Below are 25,407 nucleotides of genomic sequence, written 5' to 3' on the forward strand. Positions count from 1 at the left end.
GGAGGGCTTGTCATGCCCTCCTAGGGCAGCTCTCCAGCCTCTGACCCCCATCTGACACCCAGCTCTCACTTGTGGCTCCCAGTAGCTGCTAGCATGCGGCAGGGGCCAGACCCCAGACAACTGCTTCTACAGGCCAGTGAAACCTTGTGAGGGTAGCCATCGGGTCATTGACCCCTGGTGAACTAAGGCTTTGCTCAGCCAGCATGTGAAGACTGCTTCGGCCGACAGATGGAAGAAACCAATAAGAAGGTTCAATGGCTGAGATGGTGATGCATCAAGGCACTGTGGAGTGCTTAGGTCATGTTGGAGCACAAAGGACAACACGGCCATCCAATGCAGCTGAGGAAGCCTCCAGGTGTAACGACTTTTCGTGCCAATGGACTCAGGCTTCCAACGCCGAGAGAGTGGGACTGTCTCTGTGCATCGACTTTTCCACTTAAATCTCCTTCATGCACAAGTATCTTTGTGCACACTCATCTATCTTATAGATGATAACGCACAAAGATAATTGTCATTCTCGGCTACCAAGAGAATACCACCAATATAGCAATTGGTCTCTATATTGTATTTTTAATAATAATAGAGACATTTTGAGGCATGGATGAGTAAGACTGCATTCCAGATAGGGAGAAGCACCTTTGGGAAGTCAGTAGAAAGTTATGTATAGGGAAAAGCTAGCAGGGATTGTAATTTTGAATTACTTTTACTCTTGCATTGAAAGATAGTGCTAAATAGAAATATGTGAAGTTTATGTGTAGTGCAAGTGTGTGTGTGTGGGGAGGTTCAACTTTCAGTTTAGTTTTGGTTTAACTGGATTTCATACTGCAGTTCTAAGACTGAACCAGGCATATACACTAATTTCCTTACTCAATAAGCAGTAATAATTATATTAACTAAAAGGGAAAATAAAAATAAAATTTATTTTGGCAGAAGGTATTAAATATAAAATCTGGCAGAATTCCTACACTTGTCATTGAGGTAGCATGTTTAAATGTTTTGTTTTGTGAAATGCCTTAGAACAGTGTTAACTCTGAGGAAAATACCAAGTAATTTATCAATTAAATGAAAATGCTTTATTATTTTAAAGTGTTTGTAGTGTATAAAGTTAAATATTTTCATGAAAATATTTGAGTTGTTAAATCCAGGTCTATTCATCTTAGATAACAAGCTCATATCGTCAGGATCAACACCATTACTAACAAGTGAAATATACCACATATCCTGAGGAAAGATGTTTGTTCCATAGACAGTTAATATTTTAAGTTAACTTTTGATTTCTTCCATGGAAATCTTAATTTACGAATGAATGTTAGAAAATAATCTTATCAAATAACATCAAGAACAATAAGAGGGTGTCAAAGTCCAGGACTTGGAAACAAGAAAGACTGAACTGCAATTCTGCCTTAGATATTTCTTAACTGTCGTTCCCAATTTAAGTCATTTAACCTCTCTTAATCTGTTTCTGCACCTATACAATGCCTACTTCACAAGGATTTTTGAAGAATAGATATTATAGCATAAGATAAAGAATTGTATAATTAATACTAATTATTTCTAGCCACATTTCCATTCTTTCCCATTCTTCATATTTTCATATTTTCATAAGAATATGTGCTTAAAGATGAGTAAGTATATTCCAAGATCATTAACTTAGAGTCCTTCATCTTGAAAGAAAAATACTCTAGCATATTCTACTCACCTACTTTTACTTGTCTTCCCCTGAAAGAATGATGAATGGATGTGCATTTATTGAGTTTGCAAGATTTATATATACATACACACACATTTAAGTGGAATTTTGAGCACAAAAGAAATAAAATGCACATGCTTAAAATGGGGAGAAATAACATACTCTTACATACTTTGCCTGAAATGATTTCTATTTCACAGGATTCAGGATCTCATTAATAGGAGTATGACCTCCATTAATGTTAATTACAATCCATTCACATTGATCTGATTCTTCCATAAATGTTTCATAAAAAATTAAACTTGATATGACGAAGGTGTTCCTTTAATTTCTTTAATATTTCAAAGATGGTTTCTTACTCTTACTGAAATTATTAACCATGCTTTTCTGGCATAATGATCATACCATCTTGTATTAAAATCATTCTTTTCCAATATGAGGCAGAGGAATACATTTAGTCTTGATACTAGTAAAAGGTATCCTAAAGTTAGAGTTATTCAAAAGTTGACTATTGGAACATAATTACAAAACACTTTTTTTACATAGTAGGTTTTGAATAATTGGAGAAATATTAATTTTTCAAAGGTGGGCAGAGCCAATCTAATTAAAATGATAATGCTACCTAGACTAATCTACTTATTTAATGCCATGCCAATTAAATTACCATTTTTTTATTGAAGTAGAAAACATAATAGAATAAAATTGGAAAGAACAAAGGGTCAAGAATATCAAAGGAATTAATGAAAAAAGTAAAGGAAGGAAGTCCAGAGGTACTAGATTTTGACCCATTTTATAAAGCAGTAATTATCAGAATGATCTACTACTAAGAAACAGAAAAACAGATCAGTAGAGCAGAATAGATATATAACAAACTAGTAAACGTTTATATTAATCTTTTGTTTTACAAAAGTAAAGATTCAAGTTTTGTGGAGAACTCAGTATTTGTTAAAAAAATGTTGAGGAAACTTAAAAGGAGAGTGACAGAGTCCAGATATATATCATTTACCATGCTAAGATCAAAATGGATATAGGTATAAAGGAATATAGCATAAGCAAATTAGAACAAGAAACATTACCTGTAAGATTTATGTATAGAATAACTTTATGAATAAACAAGAAATATAAAGCATTAGGACATGTAAAATGGATAATTTAGAATATGTTGAATTGAAAAGTTTACCCCCAAATAGTACTGTTGTACTTCATCTCATTTAATTTTATCATTATAATTATCATTATCATCATCATCATCATTATCATTATCATTATTATTGTTATTATTTTGTCCTAGCATTGAAAATTATATGGTATGCCTTCATGATTTCTGATTTAATATTTTAGATTTTGTTATCTTATTGCTAAGGACCTCAGAAGTCAGGTTCATGTTCAAGCAGCTAGGGATCTTGTCAACTGAGGAAAATAGAGGAGTCTTCAGACAGTCCCTATCATAATTTTCTTCAGAAAAATTCTGTAGTCATTCCCACTCCTCCATGATAACCACCCAAGAACCAAGTCAATAGACATGAACCCCTTAGGGCCATCATTTTGACAGCAACCAATTTATCATTCCCTTTAGAAAGAATTCGTTTGCCTTTATCTCTCTATATTGTCAAAATTTAATATTAGCACAACTGCTGGAAAAAATTATTTTCAGTTTTTTGTGGCTCTTGAGAATGTTTTCATTGAAGTTTGTTTTCATTCTATCAAAAACACAATAATTTCTACAAGGAAGTGACATTAGAGATTTCTGCAATAGAAATATTGTCAAAATATACCATTATAAAGATCCTATAGACACCTATTCTTCATTTGCTTAAAAGATCAGTGGAAAACATAAGAAAAATATTGACCTGACTTCTTCTTTGCTGCTTACTAAAGTAAAACTCTCTTTAAAAAAAAAAAAGGAATAGTGAGTCATAAGTAAGGGTCCTATTTGTTCTCCAACTGGCAGCTAAGCAAAAATTTTGACCACAGGGCTGTGGAAAGCATAAAAACATTATTTCTCTTCAAACTGTTGTTAGTCTGATTCTGCTAAAATTTTTGACTAAAGAAAATTTTATTATCAAAAGTAGACATAAGGAGGTGAGCTAGGTCCTCCACCCAATTACTTTAAAGATCATCATTTAGAAGCTATATGAAAGACATGAACTAGTGGAAAAGAAGCTTGCCTCAGAATCACCTGTGACACACCTGGGAAATTTATTTAAATTCTCAATTCTCTAGGCATTTTTCTAAGAGTATAAGTTTTAGATAATGTACTAATCTAGCTTGATAGAGGGAATTTTCTTACCCAAGGATTCTCTGAACCAATGAAATCACAAGTACCTTCCCTGTCTTTAATATAAGGAAGGCAGTAGATCAGTTATACTTTGCCTCAGAAGGCAAAATTAGAACCAATAAAATAAGTTGAAAAAAAAAAGGAAAACTTACAGTCAGTGAAATGCCTAGAGAATTGCATTTTGTTACTGTTTAATATTTGTCAATAAGATATTCCTTACTTCTGGATACTTACAGATTTATATCTTTCTTTGTGTCAGCAACTGATTATACTTCAGGCCACTTGGAGAAAGAGCTAGTTCAATCAGGAAGTGTGCTTTTTGCTGAGAAATAACAAGTAACTGTGTCATCCTCTTGTTCTTTTCCCACAAGTAGGAATCATCATAAAATCAAAGAACATCCTGCTGAGGGTCCTGTGTATATTATTGACTCTTTCTCTGCCCAGGTTTGTTACCATGCTTACAGGTGAACTGCTAGGGAAGATAAGAAGTAAAGATGACTATTTGGTATTTAAAAGAGAACCTCAAATACTTTGAGCTCTCCAGAAGATTAATTTTTATTATCCACTCTGACTTTCACATAATATATACAATCTGTCACTATGTTATTTCTGATGATATCATTATCAATTTAAAGTCACTTTGTGAGCCATACATGCAAATTGAACTTTTGAGATTGATTTTTTAAAAATGAATCACTAGTAATTTTAAAAATAATGCTGGAGGAAGGAACAAGTCAATCAATTATGATTAATATCACAACATAGTCTTTTAAGCAAATATATGACTTTTTATGGTTCTTGCTCTTTATTATAAATTGGACTGTTATGTGGTATTATTTAAAGGTTTTCACTTTTTACATATTAATTATCATTATCCCTGTGTTTATTAATCTGTCTAAACTTTTCCTTTGCATAAGGGAAATCACTAGTAATGTTGCTAAGCAAGGGGAAACAATTCCTTTTGACCATCCTTGAATGTAGTGCCATAAGGGTCATTTCCTGACTGATTCATATAAGCTACAATATCAAGTCCTCCAGAAGATAGCTACCCCAGCCTTAAAGTATTTTGTGAACCTGTCCTCTTTAAATCATAGCTCCCAGATATCTTTCCAGACAGACAGACAAAAGACAAAGTTATTTAGCTACAAAAGCATTTAAGGGCTTGTCATGGTAAAAGTTGAGAACAGTATTGCCATTTACTTAGGGAACATTATTCTATGAACATATGCACCACCAGTTGAGAGAATGACTAAGTACTGAGATTATGCCTGACAGGACCCACACATTGGGAAGCATTTGTAAAGGGGTAACATATCTCTAATAGTACTGGGTCCCTGGTGTCCTTTTGTAGTGTGCTTACACTGATTTTCACTGGGTAACAAATTATGAATATTGTTACTACTCTAGTGGGCTCACAGGTCATGCTCTCTGCAGCAAACATTGTCCAGCTTGTTGGTTATCATCTCTGCAGTCTCCAGCTTCTAGTAAAGCTGAAATCTTTGGTTCAGATAGTGGAGGCCCTTTGAGAGTCAGAACCTTTACCCAATGACCATGTGGAAACCTCTCTATTCAGAACCTAAGACCTTGACAATTAGGCCCATTATTTTCTAAGCCACAGAAAATAGACTTAAGATGCCAATCTTTCCTTTCCCCCTCTCTCTAAATAGAAGCTTGGAGTTTAGGAAGCATTCCTTCAATTCTTTCAACTCTCAGGTTGTATACAAGCAAAGGTATCTATGTATTTCTGCTATAGGACACCAGTCATTAGTGAAATACTTTCCTAAACTCCAAGTTTGCTTTACTCCCCTGTTTTAATTCTAAATCTCACAGATTCTCCTTCATCCATTTTTGAGTATAAAAAAGCCTCCAACATAATCCACACCCCAAATCAAGTCCATTGTTTAAGCTAACCTCCACCAGACACTTACTAGTAGTTCAGACCTTTGTGTATTTAACCTTTGGAGTGGATTAACCCCACTCCCCTCATCTGTAAATGGGAATAATAATGGCATACTTGATAGAAACAAATAATATGTGTAAAACATCTTATACAAACTTTAGAGTACTATAGAAGAATTAGCTAATTTCATCATTACTAATTCATATGGAAGCACACATTCAAAGTCTGATATCCTGTCATAGCAAGGAGATTTTGGTACTAAATAAATGAAAGTTTCCCCTAATCTACCCCCTCCCTCTTCATCAAAGTCTTCTCCTCAAACATCTTGCTTTTTTCTATGGCTTATGACAGCTATTATTGCAACTCTATAAATAGCATAAACATAAACTTTAGAAAAAAATTTTAATCAAAAAAATTTTATTAAGTACCTTTTGCATAAGGCCCGCACACCAGAGGTACCAGTCTTCCTTAAACTTGTTAAGCTTCTTGAGTGCTTTTCAGGGCTGTGTTCCTCTTTTGGTATCCTCCTGCCACCAGTTTCCTACCTGTAGCTCCTACTCCAGGAAACCATCTTGGTAGTCTAAACCAGGTTGAGGTTAACAGCAGGCCTCAAACCCATCAATAAGTTGCAAAGTCTTCTCTCAGTGGAAAGAGTGGATGAGTAATGCTTTTCCAATAGCCATGAAAGTGGTAGAAGCAGGAACTGTGGAACACTTAGACTGTGGTTAGATATCAAAGATGCCAAGGTCATCCACTTCATCACAATCTATCACCAGTCATCTTGACTTTTGTCTTGCTACTGTATTTTAATAACTCTGAAAAAAGAGTCAGTCAAAGACTTTGCATCTATGCCTCACTTAAATCCAGTTTATGCATGAATCAAAAGACATTACCCATACTATTTTGCATTTTGCTATTTTACTATCTCATGATTTTGTTATTTTATACCATTTGTCTGATCAGCCACAGTCAGACACATTAGACGCTGACCCCATCCTAGTGATGTCATTTTGTTTCTCTTCAAGTATGAAGGACAACAATGAACCATGTAAAGATTAATAGATAATGCTTCCTTTCCTATATTCCTCCATCCCTCACATTGCTACAAATTAAATTTTACTTGAGTCCTACTCGGAGGAAAACCTGTTAGCATAGCATAGGATAATCATAAATTTATACATACCCATGAGGAAGTATAAAAGGAAGGCACCACACTTTCTATTCCCTCATAAAGCAATGAAGGATTATTTTGAATTTCTTTCCAGGTTTACAAATAGTTAATTGGTTCTCCCTACAGGGGGAAAGTTAAGTTTTGGTTGTATTGTCCTTTACAAAATGGCGAGTAATGCTATGCTGTTACTTTAAACTTTTCCAATTTGATTTGAATAGGCAGATTTTGGTGTCCTTTTGCTTGTTCTATTTGCCAATTTGGATTTGGGCATTGAGGTCTCTTTCTGGTAAACTCTTTACATTGGGGGTTTAGTAAAATAAGAGAAAACCAAGAAGAGAAAAAGGTGAATTTATCAGACATATTTTGGCAGTGAATTGAGATACAAATATCATAAGGGATATCAGATATTATGAGATTCTTTTAAGAAAGTGGGAAGAACTCCCTCCTCTCCCAGATTTATGGCCAGTTTTTGATAACTTCAGCATAAAATTGCACAAGTCATCCTAAAAGGCAGACAAGTTCAAAATTGGGTAGATATGAGCATGTTCATACAATAAAAAGAAAATCTGCCTGTAAGCATGGCTTTGAACTACACAAAACAAAACACACATACACACACACACACAATTACTTCTCTTGCCAGTGGAGATTTTATATTTGAATCTTCTCCAAAGGTTGACATAGATATCCACTTAGGCTACAAATGCTGACCTCCATCTTATACCCACATTATTAGTCATAAGAAGCTTTTAATGGGTTGTGAGTTCTTTTAAGGTCATTTTGAAACATCATATTGTTTTTTAAAAGATGAAGTAATCACAAATCACTGGTTTCTAAGCAGCTATGGCAGGCATCAGGAATGCAATGGAACTATGGCTACTGGAGAAGATAGCTGCAAAACTGATATTGTGAGAGAAAGACAAATGCGGGAGCATTTGTAGCACTAAAAACACTTGTCATTGAAAGGACTCACAATTCTTTCTTCAGCAGAGCACTCAGACAGTGAGCTGAAAATTGGTGTCTGGATAAAGGTTTTAGTTTGAACTCGATAGTGCTGTAGCACCCCCCTGTGTTCAACTCACTTGACTGCTAACATAAAGCATGCCTTCATATGAGTGAAAATAAGAGAATTATTTTTAAAAGACATGTAGCAGCATTCTGCTTACCTGCATCACGATGGTGGCAGAACTCAATTTACATCTCCTTGCTCCACTTAGGGTATACTATAACATTCTACACTGTGCTATTTCTTTCTCAATCCTTTTAGTATTTGATAAATATTTTTTAGATTAAAATGTTTTATAGGGAAAATAAAACATTGTTTTATACTAATGAATTGCTTTTTTGTACATGCAGTCTGAAAAAATGTTTACAGTAATTATTCAATCTATTATAGTAGAGGTAAATTCAATGTCTACTCTAATAAAAGACACTAAGTGGTTATATTTTTTGAAAGTGACAAAATAAATAGGACTAGAGGGTTCTTCTTTAATCTGAATTAGAAGAAACAACCTTCATCCCACATGATTTAAAAATTCAATTGTTCTTTGAGATATAAAGATATAATTTCAGTCTAGGACACAGAGTCCTAGTCTGTATCACATATAAAAAAAATAAGTATGATGACAAAAAGCTGAACTTATCTAAAGAGAATAGTTGGGGCAAACAGGGAACTCGTTGAGAAATGTTGCTTTTTAAATATATGTAGAGAAGATGAAAGCAAAGCCAAGTTAGTCAAGCTGAATTTAAAAGATGGGTTCAATCCAAAGGAATAGGAGTGTAAATGCCTACTTGAAGAATGAGCTTGGATTCAGGAGGAATATTAGGGAAAATAAGATCTGACAGATAAATGAGGTTTTAAAGTTCACACATCTATGTAACCAGCCAATGAGGAATTTATAGTTATTATAACCACCATTTTATAGATGAGGAAACTGAGGCCTAGTGAAGATAATTTCCTCATAATAACCAAAATATGTCATAGAGACTAGACTATATTATCTTTCTTTAAAAAAAAAAAACCCTTACCTTCCATCTTGCAGTCAATACTATGTATTAGCTCCAAGGCAGAAGAGTGGTAAGGGCTAGGCAAGGGGGTCAAGTGACTTGCCCAGGGTCACACAGCTGGGAAGTGTCTGAGGCCATATTTGAACCCAGGACCTCTCGTCTCTAGGCCTGGCTCTCAATCCACTGAGATACCCAGCTGCCCCCTATATTATCTCTTAAGAATAGTACAAAAAGCTTTTTTTACTATGTTGAGAACAAGAAAAGCACCAATTAAGGAACATGATTGCCACCAGCAGTCTAGAGAATAACAGAAAAAGAGAAACAACAGAGTTAAGTATTATTATTTTTGTCTTAAAAGATATTTAAACTTGAACAGAGAGAATAATAAATGTTAATAAGTCTAGTTGCCCTCAATGAGTTTTAATTGCCAGAAGTTCCAAACTACACAGGGAAAAAAACATAAAGGAACTCATACTTGTGATTCCTGAGCTGTTATCACTGACCTTTGAAAAATCTTGGAGAATAGCAGATGAGTTGTTACTAAATAACATATGAACAAATTTCTTTATTTTGAAAGAAAGGAGAAATAACTAAATATGCAGACTGGGTACGAGTAATTTGATTTCAATTCCTGGAACATTTCTGAAACATTTCCATGGCTTGCATGTTAGTACTTCAGAAAGGAAGCAGTGATCATCAGAAGTCAGCTTGGATTCATCAAAAGCACATCACTCCAAGCTAATATAGTTTCTTTTTTGACAACCTTTTTAATAGGTTTGAGATATCAAAAGAAAATATCTTAGATATAGTAAGCTTGGATTTCAATAAAGCTTGTTGATAAATTTTCTCCTGTTACAAATGTGCATAAGATGGCAGGAAATATGTGACATGATAAAAGTAATAAAGATTCTGAAATAGTTGAATAATAACCCCTAAAATATGGATATAAATTTGGGGAGAGATTTCTACTTGTGAACCCAAGAGAGATTTCCTTGTTTATGCACTACTCAACATTTTTATTAGTGACTTTGATGAAAACATACATGACATTCTTCTCAAATTTGCAAACAGCACAAACTGGGAGAGATGACTTGAAACCTAAAAGTGAGAATCAGAATTCAACTAATGATCTCAGCAGACTTAAAGGAAAGTCCATATTTACGTAGATTATGTTTATACTTTAATGTTTCATTAGATCTGTGATCACATCAATATGGGCATTTTCTCCACAAATGAAAGTCCAAAGCCAACTCTTCCTTCTTATTCTGCTTAATTCTTTTCAATATTTTTTTTATAAACCTTCCACAGAAGTACCATCCAATATGATGGAGATTGTCTTTTTGGTCTTAAACACTGCATGAGTAAAAGGTCAGAACTCAAGCTACTCATTTGTCTTCTCTCTCCCTGCATGACTAGCTCACCTCCTATGTTGATTATATATCTCCACAATCATTTCTCTAGTGATACTTCTTCCTGAATGTGCTATATTCTGCTTGTGCTCACAAAGAAGAGTTATTTCTGAACTAAGGTATAGTCAATTTAATTTTTCATAAAGTAATTTGTTGCTTTCAATGTACTTCACCTTCCAACTCATTTCTGGAATTAAGTATTCTTTATATAGATGTATAAACATCCTTAATTTATGTAGCTTTGACTTTAAACTTGAGGCAAATTTTCCAACAAATTTTTGGGGTAATTTCCCCCAACTTTGGAGTGAGTTCAATTTAAAATATGTTGACTAGTTCTGAAGGGTCTTTTTAAGTTTTTCAGAGAATTTCTCTGAACCATATTCCTCTGCAAAATAAATTAGCTGCATTTATTTGTACATATGGAGTTTCATATTAAATCTTTAACACCTCGATTAGGGAATATTATTGATGAATTGTAATACCTAGAAAAAGATTAAAAATATGGGTAGGCCACTGGAAACTATGTCCAAAGTCCACTAAATTCAATTCAACATACATGTATTAAATATCTACTATGTGCCAGGCACTGGATTGTACTGGGGATACTTAAAAATAAAATAAAATTGTCCCTAGTCTCAAGTTATCTTAATTCAAAAGACCTCAACTTTTGATTGAATGTAACATGGACAACAGCTAAGTAAATACAGGGTGATTTGAAAAGGAAAAGAACACTAACTGTTAAGAGATGGGGAAAGATTAAACTAAGAAATGGCCCTGAAATGAGCCTCAAAAGGAGATAAACCTTCTAAAAGGCAAAGGTGAGGAGAGACGAAGAATTTTGAGATCAGCAAGTAGGTCAGTTTTACTGCAATAAAGAGTGAAAGAATGGGTAATAATATAAAGGAAAAGTGCAAAGGTGGATTGGTGTTAAAAGAAAAGTAGAGTTTCAAATGATAAATTAAGAAGTTGTTTTATCCAAGAGAATCACTAAAGATTTTTGAATGGGGAGAAATGTTATCAAATTGTTAGGCATGTTAATAAGACCATTGTATATAAGGAAGAGATGTAAAGAGGGGAGACCAGCTAGGAACGTGAGGCTCATGAAACATTTCAGGTGACCATTTTAAATGTCTGAACTAGGATGCATGTTATGGAATTAAAACTAGGCTTGGCAATATAAAAAAAAAACCTATTATATTTTCTTTTTTTAATGGAAGGAATGGAAATGTGTTCAATGAGAGGGGGAAAGGAGAAAGATTGTAGTTAAATAGAAATAACTCACAAGTGTTCTGGAATGAAATAAATTAGATTCAAAATCTGCAACTGATGCTCTTACTGCTTGTGTAATTATGAATCAATCATTTGTTCTCCCTGGGCTTCTGTTTCCTCCTCTCTATAAAATGAGAGGGTTAGAATTTAACCTAGATGGCCTCTACCATCCTTTTTAGATCTAAATCTTTCACTATAATAAACTTGAGGAAAAGGGGACAATGTTCTTCTTCAAATATGTGAATTATTATCTTGTGGAAAAGGAATTTGAATTTTTGTTTTTGTTGCCAGAGGAAAAAATTATTAGTAATAGTTGGATATTGAAAATACTTTAACTTCAAGTAAGAAAAGACATTGCACTATAATTAGAAATATCTAAAAGGTAGAAGTGGATGTGAGAGGAGTAGAACATTAGAAGGAACTGGATAAGCATTTGTAAGGAATGTTGTAGAATGTATTCATTTTTAACTACAGATTGGCTTAAATTGCTTTTGTGGAATTTCCCAATTTTTGAAGTACTATATTTATTTATTATAATTTATTTTAATTAGGACTATTGCTTTTCATCTGCTTTTGAACTTCTAGAACTATCCCAAATTTGGATTTGTATAAGAATCTATAGCACTTAGGGAAAATTCTGGAATGCACATAACTTGAGATTTGACTTATTAACAAGAATCATGCTGGGTCTCTGATTTGGGAAGGTGAAGTGCCAGGTGCCTTCATGATATGACATTTTTTCTTTGATAATATAATGGCACATGAATGAAGATAGTAAGAAGAAGCATCTTGTTTAGAACACAAATTCAATGCATTTAAATACATTCCACACTCCGATGCTAGGAAGTCAGTGAAAACTATCATAGCTGAGTCAAGAAAGTACTATACAATGGGCAACAAGAGGATAGAGAGCCAGACCTTGAGTTCAGAAGACTGGGGTTTAGATCTGGCCTTAGACACTGCCTAATTGTTTGACCTTGGACAAATCACTTAACCTCAATTGCTTATCCCTTACCACTCTTCTGTCTCAGAACAAATTCTTAGTCAATTCTAAGACAGACAGTAAGGTTTTAAAAACAGAAAGGGACTATATAAAAGTACAGGAACTTTTTCTTCTCCTCCTTGCCTATGTTTCCCCATAAATCCTTGATCATTCTTTCATCAATGCTATCCAAAAGCAAGCCATTTCCCAAGTAATAATTAAAAACTGGATGAAGAGATGGAATTTTGTTAGTGACATGGATTCTGTACTGCTCTTTGTGATATATGCCACTGCATACTTTCAGCAAATGCCCTGTGCAAAAGAAAAACATATTTTTGTTTAAAGACAAGAACTCAGTGAGTCTTCTTGGTACAATGTTTTCCAGGATTCCTGCCTTGTTTTTTTTCTATCTCTGTGATTTTTTTATATTCATACTACGTTGGCCACTTGGGCTAACCCTAGTAAAGTATACATGGTCTCAACATTTCCATGTAAAACATTTCCTTCTGGATTAGGATCTATGACAAGTGCTGTAGATTGGTATTTGTTTATATGCAAAGAAGCTGGGATAGACAAGAGCTTGCATAAATTAACTGCTTGAGAAAATTGATAATTATAACTTGGCTACAAGACCTTGAGTATATGGGTATCCCATCTGTCCTGAGGCTTCCTAATCAGGGCAATGCACAAAGCAACCTGGGAAAGGAAATATCCTCTTAAAGTTAAGACTGGTGGCACAAATGGTGTTTTGTCATTCTTGGCTGTTAAGAAATTCATCTTTATTTTTCTTTGTACTGTGCACATGGAAGATATGATTTCATTAGTGGACGTGTGATTTCATTAATGAAAGGATTTGTGACCTATGATTTCATTAATAAAATAAATAGATAAGAAAACCACCTATAAGTTGAGGTTGGCAGACAATTTATAGTCTAAAAGACTTGCCTAGAGTAGGAGTTTTCAAATTTTTTGGTCTTAGGATGACCCCTTTAACCTTATAAAAGTTATTGAGGATCTCAAAGAGCTTTTATTTATGTGAACTAAATCTATCAATATTTACTATATCAAAAGTTAAAATATAAGAATAACTAATAAATTCACTACATAGTAATATAGTATGAAAATAATACCTTTACATAAAGAGCATATTTCCCAAAAAAGACTGATTGGCATTATTTTATGTGTTTTTGCAAATGTTTTTAGTTTCTGATTTAATAGAAAACAGTTGGATTTTATATAGGCAATCTGTTGCAATATTTTTGCAATCATTTTTAAGCATATGGAGAAAATATGACCTTATACAGATATATAACTAGGAAAGGAGTATTTTGACAGACAAATAACATCTATCTTGGCATTATTATAAATATAGTTTTGAATCGTACCGCCCCCTGTAATAATCTCAGGAGTAGCCAGGGATCTTCAGAACACCCTTGAAAGATACAAGCCTAGATCACAGAAAGACTAAATGACTTACTGAAAGTTACATGTAAACTCAGGTCTTCATGGTTTGAAGAATAGTTTTCTTTCTACTATAAAACAACACTTCTTTATAACTACTGTATATATGAGTTCATACAAATAAATCCATTTTTAAAAAGAATCACTAATATTTTGGTAAGGTAGATCTCTGCATCACATAGTTGAATTTCATCTTCCTCCTATCCAATATGCAGATAAAAAATGAGTCAAACATAGAGGTTAGATGAAATAAATATCAAATCATTGTGATAATTAGTGATAAATCATATCTACACTTCCCAACACATGGCTCTAAGTACGAGAATGGGTACAGCGAAGAGCCTTGTTAATTTTGGTGTTCTAGTATACCAATGTCTAATTTTAGTCCAATGTTCACATTAACTCAAATTCCAGTTATTAAAATTTTTTGCATATTATGAATTGAATTAATTTATCCAAGCATTTTAATATGATACCTTATAAAGAGTGCTTAAGGAGAACAATGGGAAGCAGATTATGTTTGAAGCTTGAGGTCTTGTGCCCTGGGTTAAATCAATAACATTAAGTAGTAAGAAAAGCATTAGTTGTATTCAATTAATTAAATAAACTATTAGTTATTTAGCAACAGTTAGTTAATAAAGACTTAGTAAACCCCTAGTATGTCCTCAACATCATGCTATTAACTGTAGGTTATTCAAAGGAAGCATAAAATGTGGTTTCTGCTCTCAAAAAAACTATAATTTGTTTTTGGAGAGTAAAAGGAAAGAAGGTAAAACAATTGGAAAAATATCAAGGGCCAAGTTCTGCCCCAGTCTGTAAGTGTAACTGGGAATTCTTGAACAACATAAATTAAGTAAAAGTAAAGTAGCCTTTGGAAGTTTCATGGAAAAGAGAGGATTTGAGGAGGCCTTAATAATAGGTCAAAATTAAATGAAGGGGTGGAGAGAGGCCATTCCATTATGAACAAGAACTCAAGCCTGGAAATGGGTGAGAGTTTTGTTGAGGTATGGAACAACAACTGGAGGCAACTAGTAGGAATCAGTGAAAAATAGGGTAGAATATGTAGAGTACTTCAAGAATGTGGAAGCCTTTGAAAGCCAGTTAATTATTTTTTTTATGATTTGAAGTAGAGAGTGATTATAAATTGTGGAACATAAAAAAATGCTGCCCATCAGAGGACTGATGTAACCATTGTCTTCCTTCTAAACTGGTCCTTATCTGAGTGAATATTTCTCTGTTCTCAGAAGCATTCAAAAATAGAAAACTAAGAAAATGGCAGTGTAGATCTAATCATTCATCTCATAGTATATTTTATTTTAATGTCTTAGGAATTATATTTCAGTTGATCTAGGGGACTATATATTCTTTAGTAGGTAGATCATTCCTTACCTATTCCAGTTTGTTTATTTGTATATCAACCCTTAAATTTAAGCTAGCACTATAATTAAAGGATTAAGAGATCATTAGAGTTGGGTATGAAATATCTTGAAACAACTGGGCAATAGTCTCACATTTTACATTTTATTTTACATTTGACATAATAATTAAACATAAGGGTATGAATTACTGGATGAACTACTAAAGTAGCTTGACTAAATTACTAGTCAATATATTAAATTTTATAATGAATTTCATAATATTTAACAACCTAATGTAACAGATTTTGAAATACACATTAAATTTTCACTTATTTAAAAATTAAATGAAGGAAAGAATGCTGAGAGAGTTGACATAATTCTACAGATAATTCATTCTAGAGGCATATTTATATTTATAAATATTTATGCTTATGTCTATTCATATGGCAAGAATGAGGGATGAACAAAAGATAGCCAGAGTGCTCCAATGGGATTTTTCACAATGCCAGAAAAAAGTAGGAAGACCTACAGAGTGTTAAATAGATTCTTTCTAGTTAACTTAAGAGATGACAGACAAAAGGCCTACAAAATGGGCAAGCACACAAAAATTGGTACCTGAATCCTTAAATGGAACTCTGGTATTGATGACGTCCAGCTCCATTTGAGTATTTTACTAAGTTTTATTAATGTGGGTACAATATGTAACTGATGAATAATTGCCATTCCAGAGTCAATGTAATATATTGGATAATTAAACATTTTTGTACATGTCCCAAAGTTGAAAATATATATTATAGTTATTCCAATATGCTAGGTAAAAACATTTCTTAGTATATAAATTATAACAACATTCATTATTTGCCTAATAGACCATGGCAATTCTGGAAAACCGATTATAGCAGATTATGGAAATACTGATTTAGCTTCCTGCTAAAATGCTGATTTTTGAAATGATATATGAAGTCATTAAGTTCTCAGTATAAATCTTCTACACTGTTCATGGTGAGCAAATTACTGACCCAAATAGAGTGTTGCAACTTGCATTTTTTTTTCAATATGATTGTTCTACACTTTCATTCTTGGATACTACAACCTACACAGAGCTTAGGAATGAAGAAATTGTTTGGATAAATCAGAGAGGAAAAACTTCACTTGCTTGAGTGACCCAGTTAATTACTTGAAGTGATTTTTGAAACCTAGGCTTTTCCATTAATAATTCAGCTAATTAACTTTATATAGTAAATTAGTTTGCTCAAAATGACCATTGGAATAATCTTAGATAAATAAGAATATATTTTGAATATTTAAGGGGAGGCAACTATGTAAAGGATTCTTGCAATGGTTTTATAAGCTATAAGATAAGTAATAATATGAATACAGTGCAAAGTATTATTCTGGACTCATATAGAATTTATAGTGAGTACTTAGGATAAGAGGATCATTAACTTATAGGTACAAGAATTGTGACTTAACCAAAGTCATATAAGTTGTAAATAGCAAAGTCTATATTGTGGTCCAATGAATCTAAATTCGTCAGTTTTTAAAACATTGAACCAAGATACCATATTTTAGTGGACTGAGTAAATACCCACCATATTTATCTGCTTTGCATGGATTCTCATGTATAAACTTTTAATGGTCCTTAGAGATCCACTATTCCTCACTTCTCCCACCACTTTCTGAAAAATACATGTCCTAAACCCCTGACAACTCGTTATTCAACTGCGTAAAGACATCTAAGTATGAGTAATTCATTACCCAAAAGTACTTATTCATTCTTTGACACCTTTAATTGTTATGAAACCTTTGCATTATTTTGAGTAATGATTTGTTTCCTTGCAACTTCTACCCAGTTTTTAATTCTCCCCCTCAGGCCAAGTAGAACAAATATAATGTCTCACATATTTGCCTTCCTTCAAATGTTTGAAGGCATATAATATGCCCTTCATGTCTTCTCTCCTCTAAGGCAAACATTTCCAGTGCCTTCCACCAGCCCGTCTTATAGCATAATTTCAATTCCTCTCACCATCTTGGTTTTATTCCTCTTAACAAACTTCAAGGTATCAATAGGCATTCTAAAATATCTTACTTACACTGAATATTGTACCCAATATTGTATTCTGACTAGGAAAGAAAAAGTGGAACTATCACTTCCTTTTTTCTGGACATCAGAAATTTATTAATACACTAAATGTTCACATTAGCTCTTTAGGATGAATCATATTGCTGACTTGCAACAAATATACATGTTTTCTATCTATCAATCAACCAACAAATATTTATTAAGCACCTACTATGTACCAGGCACTGTACTAAATGCTAGGTATAAAAAAGAGGCAAAAGGCAGTTTCTGTCTTCAAAGAGCTAACAATTTAATGGATGAGAAAGCATGCAAACTAATATATTCATAGCAAACTATATACTAGATAAAGAGAAAATAATTAAAAGAGGAAAAAGTACTGGAATTAAGAGGCATTTGGGAAACCTTTTTGTAGAAGGTGGGATTTTAATTGAGACAAAAGATGCCAACAATATCATGAGAAAGACAGAGAGTGTTTTCAGCATGAGGAGTCAGCCAGGGCCAAGAGATGAATTGTTCACATAATAGACAGGAAGCTAGTGGCAGTGTATAAAAGGTACATACTGGGGAGAAAGGTATAAGAATCCTGGAAAAATAGGAGGGATCTAGGTTATTGTATTTGAGTTCCAAAAAGATCATTTTGTATTTACTTCTTGGGACAATAGGGAACCACTGAAGTTTATTGAGTAAGGGGTGCATGATATGATTAGATTTGCATTTTAGTAAAACCACTTTAGTGGTTGGTTGGAGAATGAATTGTAGTGGGGAAAGACTATAGGCAGACAAATGCATCTACAGGCTATTGCAATAATCAAGGGAATGATGTAATAAGAGCCTATAATAGAAATGTGGAAGTGTCAAAGGAGACCAGGGAACATATTCAAGAGATATTGCAGAGATGAAATCAGTAGGCCTTGGCAACAGCTTGATTATGGGGTGTGAGAGACAGAGAGAAGACTGGAATGACTCTTGGCTTGAGAGCCTGGGGAACTGAGAGAATAGTGTTGCCTTCTACCCTATTAGGGAAGGTGTTGGTAGAGGTACGATTTAGTGGACTAAAGAATGATGGCTAAAAATATTTTCACTTGAGCCAAGTATCACCAATTCTATTCAAGATAAGTGTTAAGAAAGGTACTCTCACTGTGAAGGGGTTGCAGACAAATCCTCAGGACACTGTGAAGCTATTGCTGATCCAGATGCCTACTCTTTACCTTCAGTGGAAGAAGAATATTCAGAAATATTCTATTTGACTGACCTTAGCACCTAATTTTATTTTGTCTTTTATTTGGTCTGAATTTATGATTTCATTATAGTGGTAACTATGACATTATTAATAGATATTATAGGTAGGATTTTAATTTGGATCTGTCTGACTCCAATGCCATCCCTCTATCCACCACACTGCATTGTCTTTCTAGCACCTAAAATATATTACTTTTCTTTCTGTTTCCTAACATTTGATATCAAAGAACACTTTAAAGGAAATGGTAGATTAGTTTGGTAATATTTTTGGCAAATAGATTTATTTAGGATAGTAGGATGAAAGAGTGGTTGAAGCCAAAGTTAAAAAAAAAATCATCAAAGTTTCATGGTATGACTGCAAAGCACTTTGGGAATCATCTAATCTAATTCCTTGATTTATCAGGAGGAAACCAAGATCAGAGAAAGGAAATGGCCCACCAAAGGTAATGGAGGAGGATTAACTAAAATCTTACTAAAACTGAGCCAAATCTCAGAGTTAAATCAAACCTAAATTTATAGATTCACAGACTGCCCAAATAGAAAGAAACATTAGAAGCCACCTTGTCCTACCCTTCATTTTACAAGGGAGGAAACAGAACTCCAGATTCAATAGCAGAACTTACTACCCCAGCTGTAGCCTATTCCTATTTCACTCTCATGAACCTGTCCTCAGCCTTAGCTATCCATAGTAGCCTATTGTACTCACCCTCTCCCTCTCCTTGTCCCTCTCCCTCTCCCTGTCCTTCTCCCTTTACCTGTCCCTCTCCCTGTCCCTGTTCCTCCTTCTCTCTCCCTTTCCCTCTTCCCTGTCCCTGTCCCTGTCCCTCCTTCCCTGTCCCTCTCTCTCTCTCTCTCTCTCTCTCTCTCTCTCTCTCTCTCTCTCTCTCTCTCTCTCTCTCTCTCTCTCTCTCTCTCTCTCTCTCTCTCTCTCTCTCTCTCTCTCTCTCTCTTTTTGTCACAAACAAACACACACAGGCATCTCCACACACACACATCACAAACCCTATCCCTGCATTTCTTCCTAGAAGAATCCAACCTTTTCCCAGTCATCCTTTAAATTTCCTACCCTATGAAAAAGCCTCATTAATCTCATTCATTAATATATGAATCTCATTAATTTAATCAAATGGTCTCTTTTATATGAACTTATTTTAGTCTCATTTTGACTCATTATATGCCTGTTTAGCTGATAATAAAACACAAACACTCAAAACTCAGTATAGCATTTTATGTCTATGTACATTAAATTTATTCCAATATTTTTCCCATTCAATGGAAATCATTTTGGCACCCATATCTGCCACCATGTACTAGGTGGCTACTAAAGATACAAAGATTCTTGCTTATAGAGGAATTAAATATTGATTAGTAAATACAAAATACAAACTAAATATTTATAAATTAATTTCATTGTGGAGAGGCCATTTATGCCTAAGAGTCTTGAAGAGAGGCTACATGTAGAAGGTAACTTCTGAGATAATTTTTTAAAGCTTCACACTTTAAGAAAAGATGGTCAGGAGGGAGAGCATTGCAAATCTTGGTTTTCCTACTTACTACTTATATAACTACTTGAGGAAATTACTTAGGCTCCCTACACCTTAGCAACTAGGTGGCAAAAAGTATAGAACTCTGGTCCAGGAGTTAGGAAATCAGTTATTTTTAAAAGTCTTGTCTAATTCTTAGTGACCATATTTGGAGTTTTCTTGGTAAAAATACCAGAGTGCTTTACCATTTCCTTCTCTAGTTCATCTTATAGATGATGAAACTGAGTCAAATACAGCTAAATAATTTGCTCAAGGTCACACAGCTATTAAATGTCTAAGGCTATATTTGAACTCAGTAAAATAGAATTTCCTGATTCCAAGCCCAACACTTTTTCCACTCTGCCACCTAACTGCTATAGAGTCAGGAAGACAAGTTCAAATCCAACCTCAAATATTTAAAAGATCTTTGATCCATGCATGACTAGATTCTTTGCCTTATTATTTTGCTGTCCCAATATCTACATAAATTCTGTGTATATTGGAGTGACCAGCAACCTAATGTTTGAAATGTCACTAACCAAACATTTACTAATCATCTGTTGTGGGTCAATCACTTCACTAGTTGCTAAGGATTTGTGATATGATTAGTGTAGTGAATCCCATGTTTGGAAATTCCTTTATTATTCCAAAAAGACCTAATGATGACTTAGTAAATAAATCCTAGTGAATTGACTAAAATATATATATATACATATATATGTATGTATATACATATATATGTATATGTGTATATATATATATATAATATATATATATATTTGAAGTAACTTGTCCAGAATCACACAGGTAGTAAATATAAATTTAGCCTAATCTCTTCACTCTGCACTACCAAGTCACCTTTAATTGTCTAAAAACTGGGAAGATAAGCGAATGAAATTAGTTTGATATTACTTCTTAATGAACCTATGTTGGCTTCTAGTGATTACTTCCTCCTTTCCTAAATGTTAATAAACTTTATCTTTACTAATATAATCTAGATTTTTTCAGGAAACAATTTAGACTTCCTGACCAATAGTTTAAAGCCTCTAGGATTTTTCTTTTTCTTTTTTTTTTTAAATAGATCTTTATTATCTAACTAACTAGGTTTTCTTCAAGGTCACTGACAAGTTCAGCTATAACTTATGCTGTTCTTTCATTTTTCTGAGACAGATATAATGTAGGGTGGTTTTCTACATTCTGTATACAGCTCTTTCCCATTCAAGAGGTAGCCAAGGTGAACTGACCATAGCCATGGCTTCCTTTACTGTGGTAAGGTAGGGAAAGGTCTCTACGTATCCTCTGGCTAAAAAGGCTCAGATTCATGTTTCTTATTCAACTTGATATAGTATGTCATTAATTTGCTCTAAATTATACATATTTTCCCACTTGACTGATTTCCAACTTTCCTGATCCTTCTTTGCTCTTGCACTATGTATTCTGCCTGCTTTCTCAGATCCTATTGGCTCATTTACTAATAACTGTATTACCATGATATTTGGAACCACTTATTTCCTGTACTCTAGAGATGACAAATTGATCTTTCAACTCATCTATCATGTACACAACAGGACTCTTTGTCTCTAGCCCCCAAGAACTCACACTGTGCTCATCATAATCTTCCTTTTCTTTGGTCTGGCCTTAGCATGGCTGCTCAATAGACTGCCCCTTTTGCAATGTACAACTCTTGTCTAGGCCAGCACCTCTTGGTGCAGCCAAGGTCATACAAACCAGGCTTAGATTTTAATTCATTGTGGGAGTAAAGATCATTTTACTTCATTGGGGTTTCATTTCCCCATAACTTTTCTCATTATTATTCATTTGTCCTTCTCTCTATAGAGATAAATTTCCATGGCAGATTTTTAAAAAAGTAGTGAAAGAGACATATGAGTGAGGCAACCGTGTTTTAATTTTCTTTAGTAGTTTCTTCTCTTTTGTGTCCAACAGATATCTAACCTTTTCCTTGATTGTAACCTTTTCCCAACACATCATTTTGCATCTGGATTTCTCTGGATAAAGTACTGGGTCTGAAGACATCTTTCTGAGTTCAAATCTAGGTTCAAATACTTACTAGTTATATAAGCTGGTGCAAGTTATTTAATTCTGTTTGTCTCATTTTCCTCATCTGTTAAATGAGCTGGAGAAAGTAATGGCAAATTACTCCAATATATTTGCCCCTAAACAAACAAATAAAAAACAAATGGAGTCACAAGGAGTCAGAAAAGACTGAACATCTAAGCAAATTGCCTTTAACCTTTATTAGAAATCTCACTCATGCTAGCCTTAGATTTTACTTACACTGCTATTATACATTCTCCTTTCCTCAATTTTATCTTGCTTATTTGATTATACTTCCATGTTCCATATATGTATTTTGAACCCTTACCATCTGCCTTAGAATCAATACTATGTATTAGTTCTAAAGCAAAAGAGTGATAAGGGCTAGGCAATGGGGGTTAAGTGACTTGCCCAGGGTCACACAGATGGGAAGTGTCTGAGGCCAGATTTGAACCTAAGACCTCCCATCTCTAGGCCTGGCTCTCAATCCTCTGACCCACCCAGCTGTCCACCCTGTTCCAGATATTTTTAAATCTATGTGTATTATGAGCTAAAACTCCCTTTTCATCTTCTCAGGGCTTTTTCAATGCATTTAGCTTCACATACTCATCTTAATAATCTGATACTCTGTCACTGGAATTTTATTTGAAAGGTTTCATTATCAAAATCATAACCTTCATCTTCAACCAGCCTTAAGTGCTTACTAATTGCTAAACACTATGTTAAGTAATGAATACACAAAGGAAGTACAGAAAAACATGGCCCTTATCTAAAAGGAACTCACATTCTAGTGAGAAAGACAACATCTAAAAAACTATGTTTACATAAAATTAATAATATGCATATATCCACAAATTGTGCATATACATATATATTTATATGTATATAAAATTATACTCATATACATAAATACACACACATTGTATATTGGAAGTTATTTCAGTGTGGATGATCAAGAAAGGCATCTTGCAGAAGGTGAACTTTAGGGTAAGTCTAAAAGGAAGCCAGAGAAACCAGGAGGCAGAGGTGAAAATGTAGAGTGTTCCAGACATGGGGAAAACCAGTGAAAACACATAAAATAGGCAAAGAGAGTTGCATGTTCAAGCACCACTGAGAAGGCTAACACTTGGATTTTAGAGTATACAGGAAAGAGAACAGTATGTAATAATGGCAAATGTTATCAGGACAACTTGTAGAAGTGGTGGTGGTGAATGAACATGAAGAGTCAAGGATAACACTGAAGTTAGAAGTCTAGACAAGTGAAAAGTTGTGGCAGTCTCAGAAGTTAAAAAGGAATTTCAAAAGAGGGACATGTTTAGGGGAAAACATAGTTACTCTATCCATCTAATCTCTCATTTCCTCAATTTACTCATTAACCATAATACTCCACCCCCACTTCAGCTACATATAAAGATGGTTATACTTTGATTTTGTCATCAACCTCAAATTTTTCATTCTATGTTCATGGACTCTGAAATTCCTTTATTTGAGCACAGTCTTCTTTTCATGAATTTTTCATTTCTCTATTTTTCATCCTCACTATAACTTCTAATCACTTTACTCTTCAGTTCTTTCCTACATCATCACATCTATCCCAGTGTTACACTCCTCTCTTCCATATTTTAACCCTTTAATGGATAAGGTCAACTCTATACTGCCATCTTCTCAGTGAGTCTACTCCTTATCCTATCACTGTTCTTGCATTGTTTCTGTAGCACTGGAATTCTCCAACTATTCTCTTGTTTCTATTTTTCCCATAGTCCTTAATAAAGCTAGGGGAAAATGTATTGACTAGGTGCACTACAAATTTATGCTATATAACCTCCACTAGACCCTCAGTGGCAAGAAAATCCTTTTAAACCTCCCTAGTCAATTCACTGTCCCTCACTCCACAGTTCTTTTGAAAAAAAAAATCATTTCTCCTCAAACTTTCTATATTTCCCTCTCTTTTATCCTATCAGATGAGAACCTTTGACTCATATTTTACTTAAACATTTTGAAGCCCTTTGCTGATAGTTTCCTAATACCTGCTACTCATTTCATATCCCTGAGGTGCTACTATCTCCTCCTTTACTAACAAAAATGTTGTCCTTCTCATGGTAGAGCTTAATCTTTCTATCTGCAAAAATGATCCATTCCAAATTATTTTACCTAGCAGATTGTTAATCCTACTCTAACAAATCTCCCAGCTCTCCCTTTCTACTAGTTACATTTTTACTGCCTATAAAATATACCCATCTTCTCAATCGTCAAAAAAACTCTCACTTGTCTTGTCTATCTACACTAGTTATGGCCCAATATTTCCCCTCTCTTTTGTATCTAAGTTTGAGCAATCCATCTATAACTGGTACCACAATTTCCTTTTCTCATACATTTGTCCTTACCCTCTGACCTCATTGTTCAGTTAAAACCATGAACACAGTTAATGATGTTCTCTTAATCGAAAATATCATGGATTTTTCTCAACCTTCATATTTTTGAATTAATTTATTTAGTCAATTTAGAACTTTATTCCTTTGTTATGAGTTACATTATTTCCCTCCCTCCCCTTACCCCACCCTTCCCACAGCCAACACACAATGTCATTGAGTATTACATGTGTCTTTGATCAGAACCTGTTTCCATGTTGTTGGTATTTGCATTAGAATATTCAGGTGTAAAGACTTTTCATGCCAATGGGCCCAGGCTTCCAATGACGAGAGAGTGGGACAGTCTCTGTGCATTGACTTTTCCACGTAAATCTTCATGCACAAGTGTCTTTGTGCACAAAAACACACAAAGTCAATTGTCATCCTCAGTTACTGAGAGACTACTACATTCATTTAGAGTCTGCATCCCCAGCCATATCCCCTCAACCCATGTATTCAAGCAGACATTTTTCTTTGGTGTTTCTACTCCCACAGTTTTTCCTCTGAATGTGGATAGTGTTCTTTCTCGTAGATCCCTCCAAGTGGTTCAGGATCATTGCATTGCCACTAATGG

The 25,407-nt window shown here is 34.1% G+C and overlaps 1 protein-coding gene across 2 annotated transcripts in view; it reads left to right on the forward strand.

Annotated features, from left to right (window-relative positions):
• The window catches only part of NETO1 (neuropilin and tolloid like 1), a 251,045-nt gene that overhangs the window by 205,008 nt on the left and 20,630 nt on the right, over positions 1-25,407 (forward strand). The window lies entirely within an intron of this gene.

The sequence above is a fragment of the Monodelphis domestica genome, chromosome 3, assembly GCF_027887165.1.
Source record: "Monodelphis domestica isolate mMonDom1 chromosome 3, mMonDom1.pri, whole genome shotgun sequence".
Lineage (NCBI taxonomy): Eukaryota > Metazoa > Chordata > Mammalia > Didelphimorphia > Didelphidae > Monodelphis > Monodelphis domestica.